Source organism: Ambystoma mexicanum, chromosome 1q (genome assembly GCF_040938575.1).
Source record: "Ambystoma mexicanum isolate Mex_15411 chromosome 1q, UKY_AmexF1_1, whole genome shotgun sequence".
NCBI lineage: Eukaryota > Metazoa > Chordata > Amphibia > Caudata > Ambystomatidae > Ambystoma > Ambystoma mexicanum.
The window spans coordinates 1208954426-1208971415 of NC_090922.1; the positions used below are offsets into that span (position 1 = coordinate 1208954426).

Here is a 16990-nt window from a genome sequence, read left to right on the forward strand (position 1 = left end):
AAGGAGAGAAGGGAGGAGAGATAAGGAGGAGCAAGACCGTGGAGGGATTTGAAGACAAGGCAGAGAAAGTAGAATTTTAGCTGCAAGTGGAAAGGTAGCCAGCCAAGGTGAGAGAGCGAGGAAGAGATGGAGTCACAGGAGGTAAGGAGACAAAGGGTATGGACAGCAGAGTGGTATATGGATTTAAGAGGGGCAAACTGAGATGCAGGAAGTCTGAAGATTAGAGAAGAGCAGTAGAAGAGGCGGGAAAAGATGAGAGAGGAAATTATGAGTTTGGTGGCGTGGAATGTGAGGGAGGAACGGATTTTGCGTATATTGAAGAGGTGGTATCGGCAGGTGCAGGAGGTGAGTGAAATGTGTTGTGAGAAGGTGAGAGAGGAGTCAAAAAGAACACCTAGATTACGAGCTTGGGGGGAGATAGGGAGATTGGAGGTAGGAAAGTGAATGAAAGGAGGAGGGGAGGGGGGGTAAGAGAATTAGAGGGGAAGAAAAGGACTTCGGTTTTATCGGTGTTAAGAGAGAGAAAGCGGGAGGACATCCAGTTCTTGATAGCATTGAGGCAGGAGGAGAGCTTAAGTTGGAGGTAAGGTGAGGAGGAGAAAGAAAGAAAGAGTTGAATATCGTCAGCATAGAAGTGGTGGAAAATGCCAAACGAGGAGATGACAGGGGCAATGAGAGAGGTGTAAAGAGAGAAAAGGAAAGGACCAAGTACAGAGCCTTGAGGAACACCATAGATACAGCAAAGGAACGGGAGGAGGGAGTATTAAAGTCTGAAAGCAGCTTAAGTTCCATCTAGTGAGTGTAGGAACTGTTGTCTTCAGCCTTAAGGTGCAATGCAAATATATTGGCGTTTTAACATCATTTCTTTTTTTTTTACATTGAATCCTTCCCCTACGCCATCACCATTATGTAACATTTTAGGTCTAGATAAAGATCTTGTATCAAAACTGTACTTGAGAACGAGATTTCAACATATCGCTGTTATTTTTTTAATCGGCTTAATCGTCCATCTTGCAGCCTTATTTCGTCACCATTTTGACCCCAATTTATCTGTGATGCACTTCCAAGACGCATTTTATCATTTCGCCACTTGGTGGCTCCTTGTCATTCAATGCTGGGTTATTTATTTGTTTATTGGGTATTTGTTATGCCCCATACACAATGTATTCCAGGGCGCAACAAGACAAGGGGAGGGGGGGCAGGGATGACAAAAACTGCCCTACTAGCCCTTGTGTTATTCGGATCGTGCCAGTGCAGTTAACAGAAGTGCGGGGGAGGGTGGAGGAGGAAAAGCACTGATGGGTTAAGCAAGTGATAGGGGAAGCCAGGTGGACAGAGCCAGTGGAAAGAAAAGAGTGCAGGGGGCAGAAGGTCCACATGTTAAGTGAGAGGAATGAGGCAGGGGGATGCAGACCCTGTCAGGCTAGTGCAGGGCGAGGGAGCCTGAAAGGGCAAGTGCAGTGTTAGGGTAATTCCGGGGCCAGCAGAGTCGCACCTGGGATCCGCGGCCATCCGGTTTACGGTCCACACACGGAGCAAGCATTTCTGCAGTTTATTAGCACAAATACAGAGATCATCGACATGGAGTACTCCAGGCAAATCACAAATATTCTGGTTCGCAGGCCAGTTTTGTAGGAAAATGACGTTGCTCTTTGCGTCACTCTGCGAGTTGTGTCCCCTAACCTAACACCACACAGGTTTGGCTCCCTGAGTGGTAGGTGCAGTATGGGGACATATAGTGCACAATACTAGTGGAGGCCGCTGGGTCAGGTGGTGTGCTTGGATCATCCCTAAAAATGGTTACTCTGGAAGTGTTACATTAGCCCTCCCGGTGATTGGCTGGTGGCTCCCGCCACAGTGTTCTGATTGGCCAGGCTGCGGGCCCCCAAGCCTGGGACAAACTTTGTTCCCAACCCGCAAGATACCTGGTCATAGATAATGTGTATCAACAATGTGTGACTATGTGACAGTGAGTAACAATGGTGTGGGTATACTACTGCCATGAGAGCGCTCCATTCCCAGCGTATATTGTTGGTGATATGTTGTGATTTGTTGCAGGTTCGGGCTTAAGTGTGAGGCTGCTGTGCTTTCCCAGCGTGCAGGTCTTGGCATAACATCAGCTTTGGCTGAGTCACGTGTGAGGCCACCGTGTGTGAGGCTGAATTACTTCGATTTGTTTGGTATTTTGCATGGACGAGCCCCTGCTGGGGCCGGTATCACCTTGGCTCGGTGTGTGTGGAATGTCGTTTGTAACATCATGGCCTTGGCTGCCGTTGAGTCTGCCGTGGTGATTCTGCTTGCACAGCATCTCACTGCTTTGGGTTTATGTGAGATGATCTTGGCTTGCTGGGTTTTCCTAAGGCCTACTCTGGCTCTGAATAAGTGTTCTGCATAATGCCCATAGGTTAAAATGAGACATGGTCGGTCAGGTTCCTCAAGTGCTCCTGTCCTTCCATAGGGTTAATAGCAAATAGCTTCTGCAAGCATGTGCACAATCTCTTCTGGCATCTTGCATTTCTGTGGAGCTGTAGCGGCCGAAGTGGCAAAATAATAAACGTGCAGACAGTATGTATATGTTACTGTTCTCTATCTCATAGAACTGTACGCATGTATTCTTCGTGTAGGTTGGTGTGTGAATGTCCCCAGTGTGCGGAGTACATGTGTGCTTCCTGTCTAACGTAGCTATGTCGTCATGGTGTCTCTAATGACTTGCAGCATGGCTTTTGTGGTGTTGTTAGTCGATTATGTCCATGTAGTCTCCAGCTCAGTCTTGCCTCTCCACAGATATTTTGGGTACGGTTCGTACCACCGCAGGGTTGTATGGTCGGCTGGCCAGGTATCTTTTGTGGTGCGTTCCGATGGTGGGAGCAGTGGGGATCGGTGCAAACTCATACAATCGATGGTCGTTTTGTCGTGGATACTTCTTCTGGTTGGGGGGTCCATTGGGAGGGAAGGTATGTACGGGTTTTTCCTCTTCAGCAGGTTTGGAGGAGGGCGGGGGGGTCGCAGAAGACCAACTGCAGGGGTAGACCGGTCAAGGAGGGCCTGGTGCCCTGTAAGAATCTGAAAGAACCAGGCAGCCAGTCAAGAGGCAGAGAGGGACATTCACAAGGGATGGGGAGAGGGAAGGAGGAAGCAAAAATGAGGTTCTTGAGAAGCTTCTGGAACTTAAGGAGATCTGGCTGAAGTCTGAGAGGGGCAGGGAGGCCATTCCAGAGGGAGGCACCTGCAGAGTACCGAGATCTACGCCCTACTCTCTGCTTGGAGATGTGCCTGATCTGCCGAGAGCTGGCGCTAGAAGGCCGAAGGGCTCTAGCAGGGAGGTATTTAGGGAAGGAGAGTTGCATGTAGCGGGCTCCCAGGCCTCAGAAAGCCTTGTGGATGATGCAGAGGGTTTTAAACTTGATCCTCACAGTAACCGGAAGCCTGTGGAGAGATTTTAGGGCTGGAGAGATGCGGTCCCTGGGCTTGAGGCTAAGGGGAAGTCTTGCAGTCCTATTTTGGATTAGTTGAAGGGGCCAAAAGGAGGATTTAGGTAGGTTGAGGAAGAAGCTGTTACAGTAGTCCTGCCTGGAGAGGATCAGAGCTCTGGAGACATTGAGTTTCTGGTGGAGGTTGTGGAAATGTAGAATGCCTCTGAGGAGGTGCAGCTGAAAGTGGGCCTCCTCAGCAAGGTCTGTGGTGTGAGGAGAGAAGGAGAGAGAGGAGTCGAGATGACACCAAGGTTTTTGGCCTCACAGGAGGGTGAGGGGAACGGCCCATGGAGGGCGGCCAGAGTGTAGGAGGGAAGGAGAGAGCTGGGGTCTCAATGAGAAGGATCTCAGTCTTACTGGATTAAGGCAAAGATTGGTAGCAGCGCACCAATCCTGGTTAGCAGACAGACAGACAGTCAGGAATGAGAGAGGAAGATCCTCAAGTAGATGTGTTTAGAATGCATTGTTTTTTATGTAATGATTGTTTTAATGTACTCCCTGTTTTGTCTTCGGATCAGTGCACAGGTCCGACATAGAGTCATGTCAAATAGTATTTTAGTGTGTGTGTTTTTATCTAAATCTATTTTTGGTGTGGTTTACTGCTTGCATTCTTTCTCCAATTGATGTCGCAAGCACCACAGCAAAGCATCCTTGCACGTTTGTACTGTGTTTCCTCTTTATTATGCTTGCTATGAGGCCTCCTTCTCTGAAACCTGTGGATAAAAAGTGGCAATTCCTACATTGAAAAATGAGTCCATAAAGAGTGCCAGCACATAATCAACGTTACCTTTAAATACAACACTTGGATCACAGCATAAGGTTGAAAACAGGCCCATCACCATCTGTGCTGCATCAGCCTCAGTTTCCAATGCACAGGTCCTCGCCATGTTGGTCAGGCTGACCTCAAGCAGGAACACTAGAGATGAACCTCATTCAGGGTTGCTTTGTGTGACCGCTTGCTGGTCTCCTCAGAAGGACACAGCATGGAGCAGACATTGGACAGCAGCTATTACTGAAATAGTGTTAAAAATACTTTGTCTAGAACTCTGCTGTGAGTGGTGCAGGGATGTGGGATGCCGTTGCACTCCTCATTTAGCTTGTCCAACATATGCAAAGTAGATTTGTAACAGGTGGCCTCTGAGGTCTTTAGGTTGTGCGCTGGTAGCTTGTAGCACACCTGCAGTTGGCATCGTGCATTTTCTGTATGGTAAGCCAACTGAAATGAGAGCAGGGTTACAGCCACCATTTATTTTACAGGCTTGCAATTGCGGATAAAGCATGTGACCAAGAGGTGATGAAAATGAACACGAACGGGCCATGCATTGTCTAGCCAATTCATAAAGTTGCTAGGATGTTTAATCTATTGTCTGCTGCTACAAAGCACTGATGCAAACTACTTCTTCCATCTTCTCCCATATGTCAAATCCCTTTTGGCCTCTGCCCTAAAACCCTTGAACGCATAATGTTGCCTGGTTCCATATTGCATACACCTGCTTCCCCTTGAATTACTCGGGGACCCTTCTTAGCTGTTAGAGGAAGAAAGTGACACCAAGTGTGCTGAAAAGGCCACCCAGTGTGTTGTGATTGCTACGTAGTCAATGCTGTAACCCCTGGTTCTCATGTGCATGGTGAAATGAACTTTCTGCCCAACAAATGCTGTAGTACCTGCTCTGCTGCAGCCATAACCTTGTTGTATACTTCCAGTACTGCTTTGTAAGAGAAAAAAGTCAGCCAGTAACTTTAAAGCAGTATTACTTTTTTCCCATGATAGAGTGGGGCAAGAGATCTATTTCCCAAAATATAGCTAGGTTGGCATCAAGCAGGTGCTGTATTCATGGGAGTTTTGATATTTTCGGTTACGCTCAAATGCAAGACAACACTGGTCTAACACAATGAGGGATCTCTGCTATATGCAGCTGGGGCATGGGGGCTGGAGCTTGGTGGCCCACTTACAAATACTAACACAGCTTCAGACTGCTGGAGGTACGCTGCTTGTCTGATGGTATGGTGAGGAATGCACCCAAGACCTTTTGACTTCTTCCCATGTCTGAGCATGGTTCCCTGCATAGATGTGGTATCTAAGTTGGTCCCTGCCTTCCCTCAACATATCACTTTCCATCAGAGTGTGATAGCTGCCACATTCAATTGCTCTTTGTTCTGTGTGAATTACTGCTACACTTTCGACTTTTGTTGTGGGCTAGCACATGGGCTGAGCTCAGGGCACAATGGTGCTGGCAGTGGTGGTGCTGGTGGTGTTCTGGGTGGCATATTCTGATCTGTGACAGAAAGGCTGTTTCTCAAGGAGGCTACACACAAGTGGGCGTGTGCTTCTTTTAGCATCGCAGAGAGGAGGGTCATGGGGCTTCTTAGCTAATCACGGAACTTGAAATGCAAGCTTTACCCCATGGTGTTCCTTGTGTTGCAAACCCACTGAGCAGCGGGAGGCCACCAGCTTGCCTCCTGGGGCAAAGCTCCACTTTTGCCCGCCAATCACAACCCCCACTAACCCCACCCGATGCTCACACTACTCCCTCACTTACCTGTGGCCTTTGGTGATATCTTCTCGCCTGCTGTTCCTCCCTTCTCCTAAGTCAATGGCCATCATGTAAAGGGAGAATGGACTTCATGCAGTTCCCTTCTTCCTTGACCATGGCAGTCACCTTGTTTTGTAGTTTTAAGTTGAGAAACAGGAACCATATCATTTCTCAACTTTAAAAAAAACAATTGGCATTTGGAAAGCAGACCGGGCTGCTAATAGCAATAAAGTACCCAGAAAGCAGGCTTTATTGTTTAATTATTACTATAGTCTCTGCATCAATTGTGTTATTCTCCTCATCCTACTCCTTATCGCTGCTTGCCAGCAGAAATGTTTGTTCCCGCCTGGACTCTGATGCATCATAATCTTTGTCTTGACCAACAACCATCTTGTCATCATCATTATTGCCTGTAATGTATATGGAAGCAGCTAGACACGCGATGCAGGAATTGTATATATATATATATATATGTATATTTATTGCTGGATCAACAGAAAGTAACAGGGATGTAATATGAGCCCCTGCGGACTCGGCTCAGTGGAAAGATGTTTTCCTTCATCCTGGTCACAACGTTCTCTTCCGTGACAGCACCTTGTGAGCACACGAGCCGGAGAGTTCCATGTGATGAAAACCTGCACATGGCTGGAATGCTACACATCTCCCTTCCTTTGCGACACATTTTTACACACAAAAGAAAAATAAGTATTTACAAAAAATTTAACTTCACGCGGAAACTTCCTTGAAAATTAAGACTTTACACAGAAAATTCAATTCACACGAAATCTTCCATGTAGCGAGGTCTACGTCTGACTCTACCCCAGCTTGACAGGCGAGGTATGTCTGAAATGACACTTGGCAAGGAAACATCCAATACTTTTCTCTTTCTTTCCATACTCCTCACACTCCCTCTCTTATTAGAAACATCAGCATCTGCTCTCTCAACAACAGTCCTGTCACCACATGCACAGACTAAACATGCTCTCTCCATATTCCATATCCTACCATCTTCTATTCTGATAGCATGCTTGAATACTTCAACAACCTTTACTGGTCGGGACCACTTACACGGACCCTTCCTCAGGGCTGGTGGAAGCTTAATTCTCACAAATTCCCCCACTGACGGAATCGCACATTTTTTCATTGCGGTTAAAAGTCTGTTATGAGCAGACTTGTTCTTCAATTGGATACTCCTAATCCTTCCACACACAGACCAAAAATCTGTCTCTACATCTGTTCTCTTACTCATCCACGAAGGCAACAATTTGGTGTAAGCCTTACGTCCCCTGCTCAGTTCAAATGGAGATAGACCGGTTGTAGAGTGTGGATTGAAACGATGAGCAATTATCTCGTCTCTCACTGCTTTCTCCCAATCTAATCCATTCGACGAAGCCCATCAAATCATTTCTTTGAGTACCTTATTAAGGCGTTCAACACTTCCATTTGACTGGGGATGATAAATGGCACTCTTTTTATGCCCAATTGAGTTCTTTATACAAAAATCCTCCATCTCTTTGGAATGTAACTGAGTGCCATTGTCTGTCATAATGCTACTTGGAAAACCCTCTCTACCACAAATCTCTGAAAGAAAATCAGTGACTGTCTTAGTGGTAATACATGGCTCGATCAGTACCTCCACCCACCTGGTTAGTAAATCAATTGCAACCAAACAGAATTGACGTATATGGAAGCAGCTAGACACACGCAATGCAGGAATTATATATATATATATATGTATTTTTATTGTTGGATCAACAGAAAGTAACAGGGATGTAATATGAGCCCCACCAGACTTGGCTCAGTGGAAAGATGTTTTCCTTCAATCTGGTCACAACGTTCTCTTCCGTGACAGCACCTTGTGAGCACACGAGCCGGAGAGTTCCTTGAGATGAAAACCTGCACATGGCTGGAATGCTACATTGCCCAACTTGATGCACCTTCATCTGCTCATCCTCTCCATGTTTTATTCTTCCTTGTTCTTTAGTAGATAATATTTGCACATCTCCCACTTCTGCCCCTGATATAGTACATGCAACTGAATGGAAACCCAAAGGCACGCGCCTCATCCACTCGCTTCAAGAGACTGACACTGACTGGTGTGTCACCCACCTCCTTGGATCTTGTTTTGTTCACCCACTTCAAATCACGGAATGAATCACAGATCAATGTGTACGCACAACTAACCCTAAATATAACTCCCTGACTTGGTACCCATGTGCTCATTATCTGCAGAGCTTCTCTAAAGCACTGCAGTTTTTTAAAAAACGTTTTTCTAACTTTCCTAAGTCTGCCTCTGGCATTAACCTCCTGCCACTCTGACAGCTGCATGAGCATCAACAGACACTCTAGTCATGTGTTCCTCTTTAAGTTGTGTGGTCAAACTTTTCAAATGTGCGTCCGCGGTTCGACCTGGTTGAATCACCTGAAGTTCGGATGATTAGAGGTTTGTGCTGGTAAGTATATCCATGCCTAGTGCCGAAAAACATGTTTGCAAATGTGACAATCCTTCAAATAGTGTCACTTCTCCCCACGGGAGAACCTGTCTCCATGAGGCTAGGGAGCTGAGGCTGCTAACCAATAGTCCCCCTAGGGATGGTAATAAGCGTGAGGATCTCATGGAGAGGGACTCCTCTTCTGAAAATGAAGTCGCAATTGGGAGGGACGGTAGGACCTGAAACTTCTTAGTCTAAACTCATGTCTAAAACCATGTTACTGTGAAACATTGAACTACCCTGACGGTTTAGGTACTGTGAGAAACCTAGAGGTATTCTCCCATTTGGACCCCGAGAATCCTCTTTTCGGGTGGCCAGGGCACAGCCATCACCTTTGGATCCAGACCCTGGGGGGTGGACCAGTGCGGGAGGATCACCCGGGTAGGGGAGTCTGGGGTCATTCTCATGGGAATACTCTAGGCGAGAGACGGTGTCCTCCTCTCAACCATTATCCACAACCACACAACCCCTCTGTCTTTTTGGGGTATTTTTCAACACATAACATCTGCCACCCCCCTTTTCGCATAATACTGGGTAAGAAGAAGAGGCAATCTGGAGGGGTGAAGATTATCAGTGAAAAACCCACTAAGACACAGAAGACAGACTACAACACTCTGACAGCAGGCTGTCCCCTTAATGAAGTCAGGCTAGGTCAGGCAGACCCAACCCCAATCACACACCTACTACCGATTAACATCAACCAGGTGTATGAAGGGAAGCTGCTGGTGAGGAAAGTTCAGTTGCTCTTGGGAGCAGAGGAGGGAGGCTAAACGGTTGAGTCTGGCAGAGGATCCCTACCACAGAACCAAGCACACCAAGGAGCGAGTCGTGGATGCTGGAAGGTACTGTAGAGAAGGACAGAGCCCTAGTGAGCTGCAGAGACCCTGGGAGACCCCTGGAGGAGGAGAAGAAAAACACTGGCCCTGCTACCAGAGAAGACATTGCATTGTGGAGGAGGAAACCACTCTCAGAAGGCAAGACCAGGGGCAGCTGGGGTTGCCTGGTGCTACCAACAGTTAAACTCCTCCCCTGGGCCAGCCAGGCGAACCCAGATCTCTGAGGGGCAAAGGGAGAGACTCTGACCTCCCACTAATATCCCCTTTTGGTTCCTACAACTCCCAATGACATAAAATGCCATTTCGGGGAGCAATGAAGTAGGAGCAATATTAGACCAGTGCATTCTGAAACCAGAAATTGCAAACATGTTTTTTTTTTTTTTATTCTGAACTTTTAAAGAAGGCTCGAGGCCGGCAGAGGGAAGCATTCTTGTTGAACTTTAAAAAAGGGGTCTCAGCCCGGCTAAGGGAGGCCCTTGAGGTACTCGAGAAAGGACGTGTGTGTATGTTTGAACTTTAAAGAAAGCCCAGTTGAGGTCCAGGAGCAGAGGGGTCGGGCGCCACATGGGCGCTCATGGGAAAGGCTCTGACAGGCACCTGTTTTTGAAACTACAACAACCAGAAGGCCCTAGGAAAGGGTAGCGTGAGGCATCCTACAAGGGTCACTTCAAAACCCTTGTACAATCGAAAGTCTCTGACCCGTTGCTAGAGGAAAACTAGGGGAAGGGAACGTTGCTTTCCACTACAATTGTGAACTGTGATAATTGGCAAATGTGAACCCGACAGAGGAATTCCGGAAGAAAGCTGAAGAGAAATAAACCCCGCTTTCTGATAAGAGGAGCTAATCATGAACTGTGTTAAAGATGGCTATGTGAACCCGACAAAGGGATGCCAAAGGGAAAGCTTAGAAGAGTGAATCCTGCATTGTGTTGAAACTAAAGTGAACTAGGAAATAGACAATTGTGAACCCGGCGGAGGGCTGCCTGTGAATCTGAGCGAAGTCTGGCACACCCGAGAATCTTGTGTTGAGTTTAAGAGTGAAAGACCGTAGTGAACCCGACACAGGGAGGCCCAGGTTGCAAGAAGGATCCAAGCCCGGCAGAGGGAGATCCTAGGAGCGAAGAGCAATCGCCCAACGTGCAAGAACACAGAGAGATAATTTGTATGTTTGTCAGTGTGGAATCGGGGCAAAGAACAAGCGCCCAAGGTGCAAGACCACTGAGAGAACCTTTGTTTGTTTGTGACTTCTAATCAGCAAACCTTCTAAGGCAAAAGACGTTTGCAGGAAAGAGACTCAGCCTCTGAAGGGGCTTTGATATTGTTGAACTGAACTGTGAACCTCGTGCTGTCGAGGCCCAGGAGTGTGCTGTGCTCGAGTCTCGCCTTGTCCCGTGCTTCAAATGTAGGGAAGGGAGACCCAGCCATACCATCCTGACTTATTATTTAGTGAACACTTCTTTCTTTTCTGGTGGACATTATCCCACACTCTTTTTTTTGTAACTAGTAGTAAGGATTGGCAATAGTATTTTTTTTTATATAGGCCTTTTTTTATTTGACAAGACGCCACAAGGACTGCCTTATTATTATTTGATGGTCGTAGCTTGCTTGCTTAGATTTAGGTTTAGATTAGGCGTTTATCTCACCCATTATAAAGTTCAATAAACATCTTTGACAGTGATCACTTGTTCCTGTCTTTACTGTTGCCACTATGAGTTCCTTACAGTACTGAGAAGCTCCTGAGAACACTGAAAGTGACTGGGAAAAACACTAGAGCAGCTGTATTCAATGGAATCTATGTTTTGTCAGGGAGAACCCTGCTATATCAGGGCTTTAGAAAACAAACAAAGGTGGAATGTTACCAAGAAGTATACCAGAGAGAGCAATCGAGGTGAAGAGAAAAGTTGCAAATCAGAGAGAGAGCGGAGCCGAAAGAACACCGAAGGCAGGCCCTAAAAGCTTGAGCAAGAGACGTGGAGGGTGTGTTTCCAGGGAACGCACAAGGACGTCTTGCAGGTCGACATGGTGTTGGCCATGGAAAAAGCAGAAACGAAGAAGGGAATAAGCATCCCAGATGGATGCAGAACGCCAAACGCTATACATATGAAAGAATGTGGTCGGTGGGTGAGAGACAAGCTGAACAAGAGAAGGAGGGACAGAACACCCCGGTTGACCAGAAGTACGTTGTTCATAAGATGCAGGGAAAGCATCCTACCAGGTGGCCGAGAGTCAGCCCCACAGAAGGAGGGAAGTTGGGTCATGGTGGCGTGACCTGTAGTGGGTGGACGGGGAGGTCCAACAACTGCGCCGAAACCGCTAACCCTATCTGTTTGCACAGCTACTTATACAGGCCTGAACAGTATCCGGAAAGGTGGTGGCTGGATGCTCTGTACAGGGTAGGAATGTCGAGACCCTGGACCGCTTCCCGTTAATGAAAGACCAGGAGGGAGTGGACGAGCGGTTTAAGAAACTCTTTAGACAGTTCATGAAAGGTAAGGCAACAGTTGTGAATAGTGAATAATATATGAACTGAGAACACCAACCCCAGCGGTTTAGAAGATTCGGTATCAGTGTACCGAAAACCCAACATCCTGTAACATCATGAAAGCGGGTTATTTTATCGACCCTGGAATGTATCGCAAAAGCAGCCTAAAAGGGTTGGAGCCCAGGGATGGTTTGAGTGGCTGGGAAAAACCCTTGCCAAAGGAGATATACACTGTACACACCCCAGAAGCATCTAGGGCTGGTCAATCGAGCCAAACCCAATTATCTTCTGTCGATACCACTGTTACTCACTGCCAATTGGTCAACACCAGATCCTTCCAAGAGTGCTGTCTTTTCAGCTTGTGACCTTAAACTTGCCTTCCACAGAGATAAGAAGAAAACTGTTAGCATTTTCATTTCCTTCTAAGCTTCAAACAGCAAGAAAATCGAAAACACTTTGAGACTGTAAACTAGAAAGGAGGAGAGAAAATCGTAAACCAATTTCTGATGTAGTTCCTAGCCTAGTTCCACAGGAGTTTGGTGCTGGGGAGTCAGAAGGGACTACGGAGAACATCTTCATCCTCCCAGTGGGGCCCAGCAAGAGTTATACAAAAGCTGAGAGATTGTGAGAACCTCCAAAAGGGAGCAGCAAATCGTATTAGGAACTGTGAGAGACATTGGGGAACCAACTAGGAGAATGGAGTATTTCTCCTAGCTCCACGAGAACTCTACGCAACTGTTTATTTTTCCATTGGGTTACAAAGAACCCAGAGTTTTTGTGGTACTTTTGTTTGAATAACCTGAAAGGCGTTTGGACGCTTTACATCCAGGAGAAGGAAGTCATTCTCCTGGATTACGAACAGTATCTGGACTTTATGGTGTTTTGTTGTAGTGAAAGGATAGAACAGGAGCCTTTGTGACCAGGACGTGCATTTTTGGTTTGACTCACACAGGCATCCTGACGAGCACCCTAGTTTCTTTAATTTAGGTAGGAAAACCCCCTCTGAGTTAGGCAGAGATAGGTTTTGTTTGGATTTAATAGAAGTCTGTAGCAACCATTATTGATCCAATTGGTCAGTCTCTTCATTCCTTGTCGCCACACCAGTTAGACATTTGACCATAAAGCATGTACCTTCCGTATCAGAGCAGGTTAGGCAAGAATAGGATTTAACTTGAGTGACCGAAATTAAATATCTTACGTTAATTCGTTTGAAATGAATAGGTCGAACCTCAAGTGGCTGAAAAAATCACAAGTGCTTTTACTAAAACTATGTGCTAATGAACTGTGTTAAAACATATTGTTTCAGAAATTACCATTATAACATGTTTAATTCAAGCCTTTCAAGAAATGGTCACAAACAAAGATTGCTGTTTAAGTAACCAAGAAAAAGAAATAATAAACAGTAAAATAAATATATCAGCAGACCATTTTTGGAGCAACTATCTTAACAAACAGCACACTCCAGGTGTGAGAATCCTAAGGGTATCCTCACTCCTTCTTCCATGGGATCCTTTTCTTAGGTGGCCAGGCAAAGACCATTGCTTTTGGATCCTGATACTGGAGGTGGAGAAGCCAGGGAGTATCACCTGGGTGGAGGGTCCTTGGGGATTGGGAGTGGGGTACCCACAGGCGAGACATGGTATCCCCCTTTCATTTTTGAAAAAAAGTCTAACCCTCCCCAGACCTTCATGGGTTATTGTCAAACAGCTCTCCTCATTTCCCCACATATTTCCCATGACAGTACTGAGACGAGGAAGAGGCGACTAGGAGTAGTGAACACCAATAACTCCTTTCACCACTCTAGTACTGGGACGAGGAAGATGCCTGCAGAGTACTGTCAAGGTCAGGCATGTCCCTTTAACTATAGTCAGGCAAGTTCAATTAAGTGCTCACACCTGCAACCTGTCAAGTGATTGCAGGTGTATAAGAAGAGACCAAGAGAGCAGCAAAGAGACCAACATGGAGGCATGTAAGGGAGAGACCAGAGGGGACCCTACTCTTGAAGAGGCAGCCGTGGTGGGTCCTGCAGAGATGCCAGGACTCCAGAAAACCCCGGAGGTCTGTAGAGCCCAGGAGAAGTTGGGCCATTGGAATTCCTCAGTTGCGGGAGCCTCAGTGGTCCCGGAAATGCATCTGTAACTGCGAACAAGGAAAACAAAAGGAAACTGCAGACAGCGTCCGTGGAAGCAGAGTAGCGCTGCCAGCGATCCATCAAATGTGCGAGCGGGGCAAAAGAAAGCCGGAAGAGGGAGCAGAAGGAGTCCAGCATAGCTACCCTACAGGACCACCGGAGACCAGGGCACTCGAGGGGCTGGATGTAAGCAGAATGAATGCTCAGTGAGCCGAAAAGCATGCACAGAGTGGGAATGAACCCAACATTACGGGTGGCCTCGAAATTGAGCAGCAAAGCAAATAATGATGGAAAAAGCATGAATTTTTAATACCAAACTGAATGAAAATTTTGTGATATTGAATACCGAACTGCATGAAAAACTTTGAGAGCAAAGCTACGCTGTAATTAAAATTAAATGGGAAAGCAGCCATTTGAAAGCAACATATGAAATACAAACGCAAATGTGAAAAAGCATGACAAAAATGTGGGCAATAAACGAAGTCCACTGCAAAGTGAACTTTGTGTATAAATACAGCGAGGCAAGGCCCAAGACGGGCATAAGATGTGTGATACATTGTGGCAAAGCGGCTGATCAGGAGAAGCCAAGAACGTGTGAAACTGAATATAAATCCAAGATAAGAAGAAGCTAAGTGAATGTGAATCTGTACACAGGGCAGTTACAGAAGAACCTGTGTAGGCTGAAGAGGCTAAGGTGCATGGTTGCACAACCTGTGATGGGTGGACCGTGTGGTCTGACAGATGCGCCTAGACCAGGGAACCATCAATTGTGAAAGTTAAAGACAGTGTGAAGCAAACCACAAAGGAGCACAATGAGCCTGTTAATGCAATCCAGAAGGAGTGTAAAGTTGATCTGGAGTTGTGTTAAACATTGAAAGACTGAGCACAGTATAAGTTGCTACGTTGAAGTCTTGGGGAAGGGTACCCTGAGATTTGATGAACTGCCATGTTGTCTTGAGGACAGAGCCTCAAGACACTTTTTTCTTTGTACTGTGTTGCCTTAAGCTTGGGGAAGGGAACCCTGAGGGTTGTGTGGCACTGTATTGACTTTAACTTGCTGATGGGAGCCTCATGTATTTGTTGAACTTTCATGAATTTGTGGAAGGGAAGCTGAAGAGAAAGCTGGGAGCTGGAAGAAGCTCAGAACTTTGTTGATCACCATTCTTTTATTATTGACATCCCTACACATGGTTTAGCTTTAGTTGTGAGGGCAAGGATACATTTCGGACGCAGACAGACTTTTAAGTTGAACTTTCTGATTCAGACTTTCCTTAGTTTCGTTCAGGTAGGGAAACCCCACCTTAGCATTGGGAAAGTTAAGCCTTGGACCATCCTGACATTTGATTTAATAAACCATCTTGTTTTTAACTTTGTCTGCTTTCTGAGCCTTGCTTGATGATGCCTTCACACAGGATATACAATGTCTCATAAAAAAGAAAGTGCAAATGTGTGAATAAAATAGTTCCAACAAATTTTAGAATATATTTTAGTAGTTAAGTCTTTGTAACTTGTGCCATAGTATATTAATTATATTTGAAGTTAATACGTCGCTTTAATGCCACTCCAAAAATCTCACACAGTCCTTACCAACTACTGCTATTTTCTAGCAATTTAATTGAATGATGATCTACATTCTTAAGTCAGTTAAAATGGTTTAACTATACATTTATGTCAGTTGAATGACTATCACTAGGAATGACACTGTGGCATTTTGCCTCCATCTCACATCATAAATACAAATAAAAAAGAGAATGATAATTATGAGGATATGTAATTCCCCCGCTCCTAGTGTACTTTAGAGACCCCCGGCCGGCCCATAGAGTCAGGGTTTGCTCTGCAGTACTTCAAGACAAGATAACTGCACCTTGAGATGGATGGGGTGCAGGTTTTCTTACTCCAACACCAATAAATAAGGACAACTCAATGGTTTGGCAAAGGGGAGTCAGTTTAATGACAAGTACAAAAAACAGGGAAAAATGGAAATCAACAGTGATGTGATAGCAGGCTCGCTTCAACTCCCAAGAACTTCATACAAACAGTAACATTTATACCCAAAACTCGTCATCATTGATGTGTAACACACAAAAGTTAATATGCAATTCTATTGGTTGGGAAAAGGTAACTTTACTATAGGAACTATATCTGTATATGGTAATGGAGTGAGGGGATTGGATACCCACTATCAGGTGGGCTTCTAAGCCCTTCCTTCTAACATTACTCTTGTAGACGTCACTAAGAGTATGACGTCCCATTGGTTCTATTATCTATAGGACCCTAGATTATTTGGTCCATTGTGATTGGGTTGGCTTCAACCCCATGCATAAATCTCCACTTTAGTTAGCAGCACGCAGAATGGTCAGCCAGGTGCAGGATGCCCCAAGCTTCACCCGGCCTCCCTTCCATCAATCATTACTTTAGTGCCTGTGTGTAAATTAGTTGGCTGTGGTCGGCCTCGAAACTGTATCTTCTTGTCAGAAAAAGTTATGATATCTCTGTCTGGGCGACAGCCAGGCATAGTTGTGAACCTGTGCCTTTTTCTGCTCGGATGGTCATTTGCTGCTCACACTGTGAATCTGCCTAGTTTTCCTTCTATTTGCGCAGTTAATTCTTGTTCGGCTTGCCACCTGCCTGGGCCTCCTTATCTCGGTCTTCCTGAAATAGGCTGTTCTGTTCTTAGGTTTCGATTCCACAAAGCTAGTGTTCGCTCCTTCTCTTGGTCTGACCTGAGCTTCCCAGGCACAAGTTGCTCTTGCTGAGTTTCAATTCAGTTCTCTTCTCGTTTTAGCTGGAATACAAATCCTGTCCTGTTCGACCTCTAGTAACCTGAGTTAATTCTGCTTTTGTGTAAAGTGGACTTGCACTTGTATAGTGTGCTTCGCTGAGGTAGATATGTATATGTGGCACTTGCCGTGGTCTATCTTCTACTAAGCATAGCAAGCCGCACCGTTTTCTTATCTTCTCGGTTTCAAGCATATGTATAGGCGTTTAGCTGGTTGAATGACTTCATCCTGCTTTACAGCTTGAGTTTCTTTATATTTCAAC

The 16990-nt window shown here is 45.8% G+C and overlaps 1 protein-coding gene across 2 annotated transcripts in view; it reads left to right on the forward strand.

Moving 5' to 3' along the window:
• Nucleotides 1-16990, forward strand: part of DNAI4 (dynein axonemal intermediate chain 4) — a 779679-nt gene that overhangs the window by 353496 nt on the left and 409193 nt on the right. The window lies entirely within an intron of this gene.